Source organism: Ostrea edulis, chromosome 7 (genome assembly GCF_947568905.1).
Source record: "Ostrea edulis chromosome 7, xbOstEdul1.1, whole genome shotgun sequence".
NCBI lineage: Eukaryota > Metazoa > Mollusca > Bivalvia > Ostreida > Ostreidae > Ostrea > Ostrea edulis.
The window spans coordinates 81,265,560-81,284,286 of NC_079170.1; the positions used below are offsets into that span (position 1 = coordinate 81,265,560).

Here is an 18,727-nt window from a genome sequence, read left to right on the forward strand (position 1 = left end):
ATGATGAATTCACGCTTACAGTAAAACACGGTTACAGCGAACACGCTTATAATGAATTCACACTTACAGTAAAACACGGTTACAGTGAACACGCTTATAATGAATTCACGGTTATAGTTAAACACGGTTACAGCGAACACGCTTATAATGAATTCACGCTTAGAGTAAAACACGCTTACAATGAATTCACGCTTACAGCGAACACGCTTATAATGAATTCACACTTACAGTAAAACAACGTTACTGTGAACACGCTTATAATGAATTCACGCTTACAATAAAACACGGTTACAGTGAACACGCTTATAATGAATTCACGCTTACAGTAAAACACAGTTACAGCGAACACGTTTATAACTGATCAACATTTACAATAAAACACGGTTACAGCGAACACGCTTATAATGAATTTACGCTTACAGTAAAACACAGTTACAGCGAACACACTTATAATGAATTCACGCTCGCAGCGAAGTGGTTTCCATTATTGTAGTTTTAAAACATATTATGAACATAGTGAATATAAAGAATTACTATTATAACTAATCAAAGTCGTTCATCCCCCAGCACTTCACTATAAGAGTGTTTAAATGTAATACGTTTGATGAACTCACTACTGCTTATATCAGTCCCATAAGGTGTTGATACACTGCCAGAGAAACCCACTGAGCCGTATCATAATATGAAAATGAAAGTAGAAAATACTGGCTTTCAATGTACATTAAAACAAATCTTATCTATAGTTAGCACTCTGTTGATATTTTAACAAATGGTTTCGTGTTCGATTTTCCTCTTGAAGAAGCTGGGAGTGAAGACTTTGTTATTCTCACACTACATGTAACCTAACACTTAAATGAAGAACATGTTTTCCATCCCTCACTGAGAAAGTACGCATATTTTGATATCTGGAGATAAACTACAAAAATATAACAAGTTGAACAATTGTTTAAAAGAATTATTTTAATTTGACTTAAAAGGATAGTGGTCTGTTCAATTTTTTTGAAGGAATTAAAATGTGTCCAAATGACTCATACAAGTCATTTTGTGTTAAAAATAAAAATTTTATGCATTTCTTTCCAAATTTAAAACGATTATAAACTTCAAATTATGTCCCTTCAATAGTTGCTTCCTGAACGAAAATCCAATTCGCTATACAAGTTGGCTCCTAGCGTAACCTTTGATAAATATGCAGTCATGTCAAAGTTAAAAAATATCATCCACATATCTTTTTAATCTATATTAGAAAGGAATATTAAGATGATTTAGGGCGAGAATTTTTATTTTTTTTTTACCAAAATGAAATTTAATTAATATCTCTTTAAGTAGTCCTAAACATTGCATGCTGAGGTTAACATGACCTGTTTCTTCATTATCTCTTTGGAAGGTCTCGATGGAATGGAGTAAGTTGTTCGTTTTTACATCCCTGAGTAGAAGATACAAATACTAACTTCCTACCAGACTGTTAACAAAGTTTTAGGAATAATCATACCTATCATGAAATCATTGGTTCCCTCTGATGTACAAGTGGAAGGTCAGATTCATTGGCAATCAGAATTTTTATGGTACAAAATATTTAAGCTACAATTTTTAACCAAATCGATCCCGTGGGGATCCAGATTGGAATAGGTCCCCAGTACCCCTTGCTCATCGTAAAAGGCGACTAAATGGGGCGGTCCTACGGATGAGACCGCAAAAAAACCGAGGTTACGTGTCGCACGATAAAGATCCCTCCCTGTTCAATGGCCATGAGCGCCGAGCATAGGTATAAATTTTGCAGCCCTTCACCGGCAATGGTGACGTCAATCTAATTAAAATTAGATGTTGGATCCACTCGCATACTCGCTACACAAACATCTAAAAACCTCCCAGAGGGTCACGTCAGAGGTCAAATTCGGTATCACTCTAGACTTATCGGCTTCAACAAACATTCAATGATTTTGCCAGCGATGATTTCAATGGTCAATCGAATTTGACCTCTGACGTGACCCTCTACGGAATGTTGTTAAATGTTTGTGTAGCGAGTATGCAAGCGGATTTAACATCTAATTTCAATTAAATTGTGGTGACGTCTCCATATGAGTGAAATATTCTCGAGGGATTCAATCAATCAACCAAATCGTATCAGAGTTACAGGATTGGTGCCTTGCAGAAAGACCTTTGCCCAGCAGTTGTGATAAACGGGTACATATGGCGTACGCATTACACTTATGAGGTTCCGGATTCCATTTTCTCCTTAATATCAAAACTAAAATGTTTCACATAGCTAATGATTTTCCCTTCGACAATTCACCTGGAGTTGTATGTAAAAGTTATATCCTGTCGGAGAGCATCTCAAAACTTGAGATTCCCCGTCACAGTAGGCGAGGTCCGATAAAGAACCCCCACTGCTACAAGCCTTAGGCGCCATGTATAGGTATAAACATTAATGGGACTTCTCAAAAGATGCTGACGTCTCTAAATGAGTGGAACACTCTCATAAGGGGTGTAAAACAACAAATAAGCCTACCAATTGCCAAGCCAAGGTTACATAGGAAAGATTAAGAGCACCTTGCATTAAAACCATGATTCCAACATGTTTACAGGTATATAAGAAAAAAGTTTAGGTCACTCTGATTGATTGATTGAATATTGTTTTACGTCCCTCTCCAGAATATTTCACTCAAAGGGAGACGTTTTGGTCACTCTGAAATGGAAATTCTGAACATCTTTGAGTACAGTACATATATGTTAGCTACAGATCGGGCGCGGTATTTTGTGTACAAAATGTTAGCTACAGATCGGGTGCGGTATTTTGTCTACAGAATGTTAGCTACAGATCGGGCGCGGTATTCTAGTTGTTAGGTCGTTCGCTTCGCCACCAGGTGGTCTAGATTTGAGTCTCAATCCCGGCATCGTGTAAAACCTAAGATACTTAATAAGGGTGGTGAATGTCCCATCGTCAAATGCCCGACATTAGAAGCAAAAATTACGAATCTCTCTGATGTGACGTTTTAAAACACCGGAGATCACGGTGGGCGTTGGGACAATAAAACGTCACGGCTATGACCGCGAGTGGCATTTGTGGCACCGCATCTAAATCTGATGAGGTCTCTATATGAGTAAAAAACATTCTCGAGTAAAACGTTAAACAATATATATACAAACATCCAGATTTTGATTAACATATGCAGTGATATTTTGCACACAGAGCTGAGATTCTTGTTTTTAAATCCAATTTAAAGAATGGAGGAGTGTTTTTCTTGTAAACCTGTTTTTGTTCTGTAGATTGCATATTATCTTAAATACACCACCAAGAATGCTGTTTTACACCAAGATGTTGGTTCAAGCAAGATTACAAATATCAGGATCACTGGAATGGAAAGTCAAAAACACTTCAAAAGAGTTCGTTCCCTGTGACAATTCAGTAGAATAGCTATATTTGTAGGGAATAAGTCTTCCTCACAATGATACATGTAGTATATAAACATATCCATTCTATTGAATATAACGTCAAGCACAACACCCCAGATCAAATTCTGGTTCAGTCCGTGCTCAAAGTAGCATAAAATTATCATCTTCAGGGAATTGTTTTATGTAACTCTCCAAGGACGGACAAAGACATTGTTCGTCCTGTGTGTGAATTCAAATTGAAGCATTTTATTATGATTAAATCTATCATGGAGGAATCATGGCATTCTCAAAAACGCAAATTGATTTCGTATTAGTTTTTAATTTCACAGTCTTCCATCTGAAACAATTTTGTGGATACAAAGCATTTGTACGCTGTCATTTATCGTTCAGCAGTCAAGACGAGCTATCAGTGAAACCAACAACCGATTTACTTCCTATGCTGGATCACGACATTAAGCCTCCGACGTAATAAATCAACCGCTTTCCCTAAGTCAGTCTTTGGACTTTATTCATTGGATCTGTCACCCCATCAAAGTGGACCGATTGGACAGCTTTCACATCAAACAGACATTCTACGTAATCTACATAAACTTATTGATTTCCTCTCAGATTCTTTGAGCCTCGCCCTTAGTTCCCCTGCCATAGTATCTGATGACTTTAACTTATTGCAGTACACGGTATCGTAAAGTCTATCAATCTCCGTAATGGTATTGATTTCAGATGAATAAACAAGAAAATGTCATCGCACTGGACATATACACCACTGTAACCGTAGTATTGAAATGTTGTGATTTTCAATTTGACTACATTGTACACCACTCACAACAATCAATTAGATATGTAAATACTTTCAATCATTAGAAATGGCCAGTCGCGGTAACTCACAGGTAGAGCGATCGTTTCGCGATTGGAAGATTGCTCGTGCCATGACCACGCCAAACCTAAGAACGTAAACATAGGTTACCGTAGTGATTGCTTCGCCAAACGCTTGACATTTAGAAGTGAGAATCACGAGCCTTTCGTATATGACTTTAAAAACGGAGGCTTCGTGTCGCGAAAGGCGTTGGCACGATAAAGAACCCTCACTGTTACGGCATCGAGCGCTAAGCCTAGGTCTGAATAATCCTCACTGTTACGGCATCGAGCGCTAAGCCTAGATCTGAATAATCCTCACTGTTACGGCATCGAGCGCTAAGCCTAGATCTGAATAATCCTCACTGTTACGGCATCGAGCGCTAAGCCTAGGTCTGAATAATCCTCACTGTTACAGCATCGAGCGCTAAGCCTAGATCTGAATAATCCTCACTGTTACGGCATCGAGCGCTAAGCCTAGATCTGAATAATCCTCACTGTTACGGCATCGAGCGCTAAGCCTAGATCTGAATAATCCTCACTGTTACGGCATTGAGCGCTAAGCCTAGGTCTGAATAATCCTCACTGTTACGGCATCGAGCGCTAAGCCTAGATCTGAATAATCCTCACTGTTACGGCATCGAGCGCTAAGCCTAGGTCTGAATGTGCAGTACTTCACCTGCAGCTGGTGACGTCTCTGTTTGAGTGAAATATTCTCGACGTCACGTAAAACAAGGAAATAAGCAATCGTCATATTAAATAAATATTACTTTTTTAAAAACCACAACATCTGTCTTCGAATTGAAATAATAAAACCCACAAGAGGTCCATGTGCCACAAAGCTTACCTGGATCACATTGGCCCTGTTGATCTTTAGAATAAGATCTTTAACCTCTTTAATCCCATTTCGTCTTTTCGTTATTTCAAGATAAAAAAAAAACCACAAGAAATTTACCGACCTTTCATCCCGGAATACAGAAAAGACGACAAAATGATAATATTTGCTACTTTTTGTTTCAAAATAACGGCGAGACGACAAATTGTAAAATGGCACAAAGCAGCCACCTACCAAGCTCACAATCGTGAACGCAGTCCAGGAGTACCGCGTAACAGATAGCGGCCTTGACCTTGCTTACGTTGACCCCTTTATAACGTTGTCACACTGCAGTTACACGTAAACTATACGACCTCGTGACGCCAGGACATTTAATAGCGACGGATTAGTAATGAAAGATAAGGAAGAAATCAAGACACATTTAGATACATTCAGTACACGCAATGATCGTCATAATTGAGGAAGACCACGTTGTTGTTCTGAATGCGGTAATATGTTTAATAAAACGAGAACTATTAGAACAATCTCTGTACTTGGCGCAAAAATGAAGTGCTAACCGTCCTTGTTAAAATTAAAATCAATTGACCTGACACTGCAGATAATCTGGCCATCAGGAATGATAGTGCAGTGTTGGAGTATCATTAGTACGAGGAAAGGCAATTTAAGTCACAATCAATATGAATGGGGATTGATTGTCGGCGTTTCTTTGATCTCTGATTGGACCTTAAAATGACCGGTTATATTGCTTCTTTTCTATTTAGAGGTTTGGGAAATATCAAGATTTCAAATCAAGTTGGCATATTTACATTCAATAGTTGATTTATTCTTAAAGTAAGTATGATGTATAGTTCCGAATTTATATGTCAATATTGAGTAAAGCAGTACTTAGCACGATCTAAGCAGGTCCCATGAGGACTACCGAACCATTGAAAACGAGAGGAGTCAACTTCCCATGACCTGAAGCATTTGTTTGCCGTTTAAGTAAAGTTGTATACATAATTTATTTTCTATAAAAATATTAAATTTAAAAAAAGTGAATACATTATGTATATGAAACAAAACAAACTTCGGATTTTCCCGCAAATCAACAAATCACGTGAGCATCTGTCTGCTGTTGCATTTAGCGTTCTCACTTTCACTTTAGTAACAAGGTTGTTAATGCGTATATCATGGACTTAAAACGCATTCTATAATATGTTTAGTTGGTGTTGACTGAATATGAACAATGCAATGTGTTTTGTCATCTTTAAGGGAGATGAAAGACGTCAGAATTGTCGTAAAGCATACGCGCGACATTTAATTTTTCCTACAGTGTTGACGACCGTCATATCCCCATAAACTCGGTGATGTCATTATTTCCTCTATTTCCTGTAGGGAAATCGCATGAAATGATAAGAAAAATGGGCACGCTACACTAACACCAGGAGATGGCAATAGCGTGAAGGAAACACATAATTATGATTAGAAACCGATATTTGTCATTCATGTTTAGATACCCTTACATCGGCATCCTCCTACAACTTATAACGTAAGAAATAATGTATCCATGCATGACATGAAATTAAAAAATATATATACCTGTGTGTTGTAATATACAACTATTATAGGCACTTGGGCTCCTCGTAGTTTGTAGACGATTGAAAAAGATGAATATTTATTTTTGTTGAAAAAGAGTGATGATACAATTAAAAATGTAATGGGTTTGGTCATAAATCTAGATTAGCATGTATTATCCGTAACGGAGGCCCTTTACCTCATGACACAGATTATGTTCAGAGTTTCGCCGCAAGTTGAACTTATACTTGAATTAAAACTTTGACCTTTCACTCTACAGAAGTCAGATACACAAACCGACAATGTTGTCTTGGGCAATGAACTCCTATTGGACAGACCACTTTAGTAATAATGAACTGATACAATTCAGAAAGTAAAAGATGAAAAAGGTGTGCATTGTGGCTATATAATATATTATCTATAAAACAGTACAATGTCGATAATAGGCATATTGCCCGTGATAGGATTTCGTCCACAAATCGGAGAGTGTTGATGTCCATAAATCAGTGCAGAAAGAAGCGAAGCGTTGATAAAATTAGGAAGGATTCCAGATTAAAATAAATCAAGGACTTAAACAACAGCGACACACTGATGACATTCCATACCACGAAGTATACAATCGGCAAGATTAATTCCTATACAGAGACTCGCAGATTATAGCAATTATTCACACCTTAGTCAGAAAAAGGCGTGATAATTCCATAAACCTGTTGGCAAGATTTAATTCATTTCCGACCACGGCAATACTTAAGTGGCCACAACATTTCTGATATCGGTCTCGGAGGCAGTTTAGAACAATAATTTTTCATAATTCGAGTTACAATATGGACGTCCGAGACAATGAACAGCTTATAGCTAGGTTGTTACTTTCCACAAATCTAATTTGTAATGAGGGGCATGTTACATGCACCATCAGTCGATTCTAATTTTGTGTGTATTACTTTTCCAAAGTGCGAGAGTTAATCCATAAGCGTCCTCTTGTCTATATATGCATTGCATGTAATTAAGAAAGGAGCTTCATTTCAAAGAAAATACATCAGGGTATGAACTTCCTCTCTTCACGCCAGCGTGCTTCATTGAAGAGTGTTAGCGTTTCATGAAAAGTATGCCAGCGTGAAGCGTTCGCAGTTCATACCCTGATGTATTTTCATATTTACACTCTACTTTCATTTTGTCTGAAATCCCAGTAGTTAATTTAAAAATAGACGTACTATATTTATCTGTATTCATGAGAATATGGCTAACTTTACAATTTGTAGAGATACCAAAGGCACAACTATTGTAAATGTGAAAATTACATCAACAAAAATATCACATTTTCAATTCTGTCATCGTGACATTTTTACAAAAGAATTATTTCTAAATATTCGTCTTAATTATCTTGATTTCATTCGGTATAATCACAGATTCTTATATTCAATTATTTTCTCAATTACTTTTTTAAAGCGTGAATTCATGAGAATCATGTACGTTCTAAATGTTTGTTTTTCTTTCTACGAAACACGAAAGAGGTAGTGCGGCAGCCTAAACTCTTGTTAATTAAATTCTTAATGCAATGGAAACAAACACAGCAGTGTTCTAGAAATACCCCACTTCTACACTGTTCTTATACAAGTAATGGGCATCAACGATGAGCAAGCTATATTAATTTAGAAAGAAGATTTAAATTACATCACAGACAAAATAAATTCTAAAGTGTTTAACGATGTAGCTCATCATGACGAAGGACAAGGAGAGGAGCCGCGCTTCAAATACAGGCACTGTCTATTGATCTCGGGTTTGACACCGTCTATTGATTTCGTGTTTGACAGATCACATTAGCGACGGTTTAAACTCTGCATTGGCAGCGACATGCTAAATTGCTAATCACAAGAAACGTAATATGTCTCTCCTTCTGTATTTGATGTTTGTGAATTCGTTAGCTTCCCAATTTGTTATCCAAAAATTAAGATATCAATTTATAAACTGACAAAGCGTTGTTTTCTGAAATTTCGTGAAATTTGAAATTGATCTAAAATGGCCTATCCCAAATACGTGACGATCTTTTATCAAAGTAGTGTCATTTTCCCTTGCAGGCCGCTCGGCACGGTCCACACACTGTCTGTATGTGTCTAGCATTTAAAAATGTAGATCCATATGTATATTTATTAACGGAAAGTCCAACGATCCACGTTAGGAAAACTGAGCCGAACACTCAGTTAGGATCTTATTCCAAAACGAGGTCATTACGAACTTTTCAAAATCTCAAATTTTCGCGAGAAAATATTGTTTTCATTCAAAAAATGTATCTAAAACATCCAAAGATACAGGCAAAATTGGTGGGGGGAAAACCCAACTCGAAGTATATCTTATTTTACAAGTTGACGGACATCATATCAGTTTTAAATAGCATGCAAAAGTAGTGCATTTATTTGATTTTAGAGATTGGGGGTGGGTGGGGGTTAACTATATGTTTCAGGTGATAGGGATGCGCCCCTTGTATCCCTTCATACAAGTATACGAATAAAGCATTGGAGTATTCTAGCTACTACCAAGCAACCCCCCCCCCCCCACCAGTCTCGGATTTCTAATTATTTTGCGATGCAAAATTGCACGAGACCAACATTTTTCACATCCGATGAACAAAGTAGTTATAATTACCCGGTAGTTAAATAAAACATACGATTACATAAGAATTACCACGTACATACGGCAGATTTATATGCAATAAAAGAATTAAATCAAGATTTTTCAGATCGAGTATATATTGAAAGGTACCTACACACGGATAATTCGAGGGATGAAGAGTTCCAGAGCACTGATGCAGGGGCACCTTAATAATTTGAACAATATTGTGTTACGATTTCTGAATATAGAAACACGTCATATGAAATCCCTTCAGTATGGTATGCTTTCTCTCTTTAATAGTGTGTGTATATATATCGCATCATTACGCCTTTATTCGCGGTTCCTTTTATTGGTGTAGTTTCGTCTTTCTTCAGCGTAATAACGCCTTGGATTTGCATTACTGTATGTTCAAATTTCGAAGTTTATTGCTTATTTTTAAGTTTAATTTTCAAGTTTATTTCTTTCGCATTATTACGCCTTTTAACTAAATCCACGTTAGTTTAAACAATATTTATTCGTAAATAATTCGATAATGTTTACAAACAATGTCTTATACATGAAATAAATTGAGAAACAAGCCAAAAGGCTTATATTAATCTCGCTCTAAATCCACGTTACATCAGCATGTTACGCCCTCATCATTTGTTTGACAGGATCCTAATAGGCTTTTGTATAACACCATTGATATGATTTTAAAAGTGACAAAGTTATGAGATCAGGGTGGGTTTTTTTTTACCCGGGGAGTTAATCGAAATTGAGAGGATTTCTTTTCAACAACGTCGTGGTTTGCCTTCATTTCAAGTACTGACGTCATCACATGAAATTTGGTAAAAAGATATCTAATGCACTGTACATAAAACAATTTTCAATTGTATGTATACAATTTATTTCGTAAACACATTTAGAGGAGTTCTGACATTCTCTTATTGACAAAATTCGAATAAGGCCTTTTCATAATGGCCAATTTACATGTAACATGATGTAGAACGATGGATTGTCATCAGTATGATATTATCACCGACAAATAACTCTGATGAAGTTTATACATTGTATTGCTGAAAGATTGAAGATTGAGTACATCCACTCGATGAGACAAATAAATATACCAAACATTACCCTCTCCCCCTTTGCTTATCGATTTCCGCGGCAAGAAATGGCGCCATTAACACCCCCCCCCCCCCCTAACACCACCCCACGAATCTTCACGGTGAAACATCATAATAATGACACTTTTGTTTGGCACGTGTCACAAGGGTCTACTTCCGCTCTACAATTTCCATTGAGTTCAAAGTTCACACGCAGAATGTTGCGACCATTTTGTTCACTTTTGTCATTTATCTGCGGTCCGTTCTCCTCCACTTGAGCACTAAGAACTTCGTGGTTTACTGGAACAGACCTGTATTTTTGAGCCAATTGGGAGAAAGCTTTGGACTTGTTGAACACCTTTAGCTGATTGAGGCCACTCATGTCGCCTTGTTTAACGACACTGGTGTGGTTCTCGTGCATGGAGGTGCTCAACTTCCGGGACAACCTCCTTATCTCTTCCTTCGTGAAAAAACATTTGCAAAAAATCTTCCAGAATTGATTTCTAAAACGCTTACCGAAGAAATAATAAGGAACGATGTTGATGGCGGAATTCAGAATGACAAGAAAGTTTGAAACTTCATTAAACGTATACCATGGTGTAGAAACGAACGCTTTTTGGTAGTCAAAAGCCCAGATCATGCGTGAAATAAGGGCCGGCCCCTGACACGTCAGGAATATCACCACAACTCCAATTAGCATGATGGTGGTGTCGTTTCGGCGTTTCTCTCTCGCGTTGATCAGCTTCCCTTTCTTCTTGGATTCGTGAACAGCATGAATAAGAAAAATATTGAGCACTAAAAGTGACAGAAACGGAAAGCCTGCAACACATGTAAGATATAGCCAGGAGTGGACAATTTCTCGGAACCCCTCGCTACTTCCAAGATCCGTCAGTTTTATCACAAGCTGTCGACGGTTGGTGTCATTGGAGACAGTTATTTCAGAAGATTCATATTCGAAAAAACGAATCATATTAAACAGTAATCCCGCCAAGAAAACGCCTACTATTGACTTCCTAGCGGTAGAGATCTTACACCATCGCTCAGCCTTAAAGGGGTGGCATATCATAATGTATCTATCGACAGTGAACGCGCACGTGAGCCAAATTGACGTCACTTGAAATGTAATGGCGGCGGGGTGAATGTAAGGAAAAAGTTTGATGTAGTATGATTTGCCCCACGTAATTTCTTGAAGTGGCTTTTCTGAGTCACGTGATAAAATGAACATTGTGAGAATCAAGAATAACAAATCACTGATGGACAAGGCTGTTAAATACGAGTAGGTACCGCTCTTCATGCTTGTCCTAGTCAGAATAACAGCGGACAGGATGTTCCCAATAATTCCAAAAGCACAGACCGACATACCACAGATGCCCATCAGGTAATACATGAGTAAGTTCCTCTCGTGCATTGAATCATCATGGAGAACATCTTTAAGGGAGAAGTTTAAACTCGATAAACTGAAGTTCAGATGTGAGCCATTAAGATCCTTGAGATGTTGCTCTAAGTACGGTAAAAAGATTTGTAGATCGTCCATCATTTCATTTTTTCCCCTGTGCTTTTAACACTAGCCGATGTATTGCATAAACCGGAAATGAAGACCCTCTTTAAATGTCTATCGTCGGAGTCCATTTATTTGTATAGATATAGCACAATTCAAAGAATGATATTCACTACCATCGTCTTTCTTCAGAAAGGAACATGTTACTTTTGAAATTTCCACTTTATCTTAATATGGAGACCTGGAATAGAACAGAAAAAAATATTACCATTAAATATTACATCATTTCAAAGCCCTAGAGACAAGCAACAAACTGCATTTTAATCGAACAACAATTTTTGGGTAAAAAAAGATTCCATGAATGATTTTTGAAGATTAATGTAACAAGTTGCTCAGGCTCCGTAAACATAAAAGAAATTAGCATGACGTTGGGCATTAGATATTGTATAGATCTTGTCAAACATGATATTGTATAAATCTTGTCAAACATTAGATATTGTAAAGATCTTATCAAAATCATATATTGTATAGACCTTGTCCAACATTATGTATTGCATAGATCTTGTCAAACATTATATATTGTATAGACCTTGTCAAACATTAAATTTTGTATACATCTTGTCAAACATCATATATTGTATACATCTTGTCAAACATTAGATATTGTAAATCCTTGACTTGTTAAAGTAAGATAAATACTTTATTAATGATTTTAATCGCATTAGAAACGTGATTTCATCATGAATTTTATTGACTTATAAAAACCAATATTTTTTACATTATGACCCCTGGGCCGAGGCCTCTGCTGGTGGACTGTTAGTCCCCGAGGGTCTCTACAGCCCAGTAGCTAAGTACTTCGTTACTAGCTTAAAAATACGGATGTATATTTAATTGATGTTATAAAATTTAGAAATTCATTTCAAAATTAAAGGAAGTGAACATGAAAATGTGACAAAGGGTTCAAATTTGTCATTTTGATGTATATAATGAATTCTGAAAATCATTAAGATGTAGCTTTCTTTAGTAGGGAGATATTTCATAAAGATTAACGAATCTTTTCAATCCTTGGGAGCTGCCATATTGAAAAAATTATTATCTCCCTGCTGGATTATTTCTTAGCATCCACTAGAGGGCAACACTGATGCTGATGTCAGTAGGACACATTGTGCATTTTTGGCACATTGTAAGCATCAACGTTTAAATGTCATCAGCAGAAAGTGAATTAAATATGGGATATCAGTTTGAACCTGATGTTACAGAGGAAGAAATTGTTTCTCAGAATAATTTTTCATTACCAGCAATTGATTTTAATGAGAGAGGAATTATGTACATTCATGATCAAGGGGTGTCTTTGTTGTCATGAGTTTGAACATTTTGTGTCAGATTACAGGGATATACACATAAAGTGCGGTTCTCTAAACCCATATTTTGACATGGTGTGGTCAAGTCCTGTTATAATTGATACAGCTTACATTTATCCATGGATTTATGTATCCAGAGAGGAAGGGTCTCAGAGGACTTTGATAACAACTTGTTAAACAAGTAAGAAAAACACGAAAATGAAAAATACCTTCTGTATTCACATGCATTAAAATCTAAACATAACATGGCATTTGTGTGTAAATATTTCCAATTACACACACACACGTGATATAATACAGTAACAATTCTGTTGCAGGCATGCTATCAAGATTTATGGCCTACAGACAGTTTATCAACTATGTCAGACGCGGTCAGCCTCTTGGGGGTAAAAATCAGAGTAGTTTTAATTTACCCTCATTTGTTGTGACATAAATTAAGGGAGTATTTCCTAAAGAGCACTGCAATTATAAAGGATTTCTTAAAACCTCAGACTTTGATACAGATTCTGAATAAGCAATTTTTACTAGTGTAAATAAATAATATAACTGTAAATTGCATCTCCGAAATTTATCTGTGGTCCATGTACATCAATTATTATAAAATATGTAATTTATATGCCTATATTGCAGTACTTTTATGACACAGTCACCTTAATTATCTCCAAATATTTTAAAATCTAATAAAATTAATTGATATGGAATTTTGAAATATAACAGTACTAGTGCTTCTTAGTAAGTTCAGAAGTTGGAGGAGCTGGAGATATTTTGTGGGAGTATTTTCTTCTTTTTCTTAATGCATTGTACTTAGATTTGATTTCAATTCTTTTTGCTCCAAAACCTTATCCATCAATTCTAATATAAATCCATAAATTTCTGCTGTATAATAGTGACCCAGTCAACAACAGCAATGTGTCTCATCTACGTCAGAGCACAGATGCATACTGGGAAATAATGGATGACCTCCATAAACCTTTAACTTAAGAGTGTTTAATTGATCAAATCTCGTAATAGAAACAAGCAAATTAGATTCAGGCCACACTATTTAGTTTCAGGAGGTCTTCTAAGTTTATTATGCAACAAATATTTTTTTCATGTTCACTTCCTTTAAGGATTATCTCCCTCACGCATAGCTCTTATCCTTAGACGAATTTGACTCCACTTTCTTGGAACACTGCTTTTCCCTATAATAGCTCTAAAACTTCATTGTTATTTCGGATTTCAAACATTTCGGTTGAGCATCACTGAAGAGACATTATTTGTCGAAATGCGCATCTGGTGCATTAAAATTGGTACCGTATAAGTTTTACATTAGTGCCACGTGTACTAGTATTTATAACTGATTTCGGTTTCTCCATTGTTTATGATGGTCATGGGAGTAGAGTAACTTGGCACATTACATAATCTGAGGTATAAACATCCCACTCCAAACTTTGTTTTATGTGAGGAAATGAAATTTGAAGTAAATAAACTATTGCATTCGTAGGATATCCCAAGGACAGAGTACGGGACACAAAATGAATTTCAAGCACATGTCAAATTGGATTTTTTTTTTTTTTTATCAACTCTTGAAGAATTTATTATAACTTGGCACTATGATGAACGTCACAAATATTTAAACATTGAGTAGCACTCATTGATTTCAAGAGATCAGAAAGATTTCTCGGAAGACATGGAACAGTTAATCGATTTCCAACATGCCTATCTGCTACAGATACCACCATCATTAGTGAACCAACATAACAAAACGAGGAAAAGATGAATTCAATCATTTACACAATGGTTTCCTTCCTGTATGAAATAACCACGTCCACCCTCTCCAAATGAGACATACAATGATCAAAAGCCCCATTCTGGGTTCATAATAACACCATTCAGCACTGGTTCCATGGCTTTACGACAATAGTTATATTTCTTATATCACCGATATCGTAAAGGGTCTTTTGGATGTTTAGATGAGAGTTTAAAAACTGAGACCCTGTGGGCGTTAGCAAGACCAAGATTCCTCATTATTACGGCCTCCGGTGTCATCCAAAGGTTATAAGAATCTCGAGCAAACAGTATCATTTTAATAAAATATTGGAGGAGGATCTTCATTACTACATGTATGCCACTCAAGACGGATAGGTCTCTCTAATGAGCAATTGTCATAGCGAGGGTTGGTTTTTCGCTCTTGCCAATGCTATCAATCACTGGAAACGCCATAATGATATAGCATGACAAATCCCTAGCATCTGATAGCCTTATTGGTAATTTGTTAATCATATTTAGATCCATTATCAAAGACATAGGATACCAAGGTGTCAAAATCAAAGCTTTCCTTACTGTCAGCAAACGGGGAGAAGGTGAAGGCATAATTATAGCAAACGCCTTTCGCAAAGCCATTCACAACATCAATGTAAAAACGCGACAAACAAAACCCTATACACAATTAAGGGGAGAAACTGACTGGAACGTTACATATCCAGGGGTAGTCTGTGGAGATCACAAGAAGTTTTCTAAAACCCCAAGGCACCGCATTCTATACGTACATATATTATTACCACTGAAATAGTTAAGACACCACTTTCTATTCGTACATACATGTAGGCTATTAGCTCAAAGATAGTTAAGTCACCACACTATGTACATACATGGACAATGGGTACTAAGATAGTCCAATCCATAGAGAGTGAAAACTAGTGAGTCTAAAATATCGGCAACTCGGTTATGATATTTGGTGTTTATTCAGCAAACAATGAACGTAAGAAATGACGGTCAAGGGTTTATTGGAGGAGAACATACTGTAGCACTATGCCAGTGTGTGTGTGTGTGTTGGGGTGTGTGTGTGTAGGAGGGGGGTGTGAGGGGGTGCGTGCGTGCGTGTGTGCTTCCACAGACAAAACCCACGGTATAATGGTCTGGGTTCATAACACTATAGCACCTTAAGAATAGACAATTATTCGCAAAACATAAAAACGACTGTTGTACCCTGTCAATATACATGTACATGTATATCAGTATAAATATGTTAACAACATCAAAAACGACCCTACTACCCCACAATATATATTAGTATACGTTAAACTGTTTTCTTTTGTTGTTGTTGCTGCTGTCTATTTCCCCCCTGATTTTAAATAGTGAAACATCCTACTGATGTTGCGCACCTAAACCACTATCACAATAATGATAAAAATGTGAAACTTGATAACCCCGTAGGACAACAATGTTGTCATTGTTAATTTTTTTTCCCGAAAGTAAGTCAAATCCTATAAGGTCAATCAAGGTCACAAGTTCAAACAACTTTTTTCTTTTTTTTCTTTTTCTTTTTTACCAAAAGAAAGGTCTTGTCACAAGGACTACACGTGAAAAATAATAACCCTATCTCCATCCATTCAAAAGTTACGGACAAAGTTAAATATTTTGCGGACAAACAGAAAGACAAATAGACAAACGGACAAAACCAAAAAAATATGTCCTCGAATCTCCAATCACGTAGATATAAAACTATGACAGGTGGTGGAGTGTTGTTTAATACTCCAGCGGAAAGACTATTCATATCGAGACTTTACCAGCTATCGTGGAGTGTCACTAATTCAGATTTAATCCAAGAGTTCAAGCCAGCACAGCGCAGGCACAATAAGTCTTCACGATTTCCTTGATTGTACTGTACATAGTGTCTAGATCCCCTCGCACCGTTTCAATGATGAGAGTTAGGGGAAGGGAGTTTTTTCTGCTGACGCCTGAAGTGGTCGAGACTTAACCTTACGGCCATCTGACCTCCCAGCACTGACACTAATCTACCATGACGGTAATTTAAATGAATGCAACGATAGATACATCAAAATACACGTAGTAATCTAATGAAACATTTTAAAGAGAAATGATGATGTCTGTGGAAATGTTAATAACAATGCAGATATTTCAATATAATTTGTCATTTTGACCCCCAATATATTTGGCATTACTAACGAGAATATTCAGTGTAAATGATAGGCTGCAAAACTACAGAACAGACGCATTTCATCCATACAGAACAATCGACCAATCAGGGATTCAAGCCAGCAGTAGCCAAAGTTTACAGAGAGAAAATATGGTAGCAGTACAAGCCCGTGAACAAGATAGATAACTCAATAAACTAAGAGAGATAACCCAATAAACTAAGGGCTACGGACGGCAATCAATGCTGAAGTGGACTAATACATGTAGTATTCCCCGTGATTTGGGCGGACTAGTGGACTAATACATGTAGTATTCCCCGTGATTTGGGCGGACTAGTGGACTAATCGTATTCCCCGCGATCTGGACAAACGAACTATTACATTTGTAACAAACTCACACGGTGATCCTGAAATCATGAATATTTTTCTATGGGGTGGTAAATCTTTTCAATGTAATGTATACGTACAATATGTATATCGAAGTCAAACATAGCATCCTACCAGCAATCTAAGTTGCAAGCTACGAATATGTGATAAGAGTCAATTATATTTATTATTCAGGAGAAAATAAATTTAAAAAAAAAAAAAAAAAAAAAAGAATCCTTGCAAACATGTTTGAACTTTTATTTTTTCATAGAACATTACAGTTGTAAATGTTCCCTTTTCCCGCAAAATTACAATTTAATTTTTTTTTTAAAAACCCAAAAAATAATAATAGTGATCAACACCTGTCATTATAAGATACTTGTCACTATATATATTAACAAAGACTGTTTATCAGAATAGTACACGAGAGCTAAGGTAAAAGGTGGGCGTGACTGGAGACGCACAATAAGACAGAAAGACAACGTTACCAAACACGTGCAGTAATATCCAAAATCAACTCCATATTGTTACAAATCTTCTCGCACCTTGTTCTGTTGAACTAGCCCCGACACAACTGGACCAGGTGCCCACTGTTCGCTTACTAATCTTCTCTCCTAACTTCGCGTATTATCCGGGTTCCACTCTAAACGTATATTGCAATTGGGGTGTTTAAGCCACTGATCGCATTCATGAAGGCTAATAAGTTAGTATCACTATACCAAAAGTCGGTAAAAATTATTTATTTTTAAAATAAGACAGATTTGAGTGCATGATATAACCGTGGGATCGGCAATAAAGAGAAAATTGGAAATAAAGGTAAAACGGGGCATTTCTTTAAACTTTCAGATCTTTCTTTCTTTCTTATTCCCATTTTTTTTTTTTTTTTAGATTTTTGATTTTCAAAAAAACAGGTGTCTGTTAATTTTTGATATATTAGGAATTAGTTTTATGTTTTTCAGACCAAAAAAATCTATAAGTGCAATCAATATTTGTATGTTTGATATTTTTGTAAACTATAACTAGAAATGATTCTGCGAGATATTACACTACTGTATATTTCACCAACACCTTGTTATTTGGAAGGGGAAGCGTAGATTTGTTTGAGGATTTACATATTTTACATGTGTCTTGAAAGAAAATAAAACCACGGACAGGAAAGCATTGTTGGTCTGTTTTAATGCACAGTTAAGTAACAGTAGTGCGTTCTAGATGAGAATATTGTTTTGTATTGCTGCAAGTTACATGTATATTGAAATAAAACA

The 18,727-nt window shown here is 36.5% G+C and overlaps 1 protein-coding gene across 4 annotated transcripts in view; it reads right to left on the reverse strand.

Moving 5' to 3' along the window:
* LOC125657049 (general transcription factor 3C polypeptide 1-like) overlaps window positions 1-18,727 on the reverse strand; it is a 172,641-nt gene that overhangs the window by 7,017 nt on the left and 146,897 nt on the right. Inside the window, exon 41 of one of the 4 annotated variants that reach the window (XM_056145468.1) lies at window positions 11,861-12,062. The exons of the other annotated variants lie outside the window; for them this stretch is intronic. The gene's annotated coding sequence lies outside the window, so the exon portion shown is untranslated. Of the gene's footprint in view, window positions 1-11,860; window positions 12,063-18,727 lie in introns of those variants that run through there. 4 annotated transcript variants of the gene reach the window in all.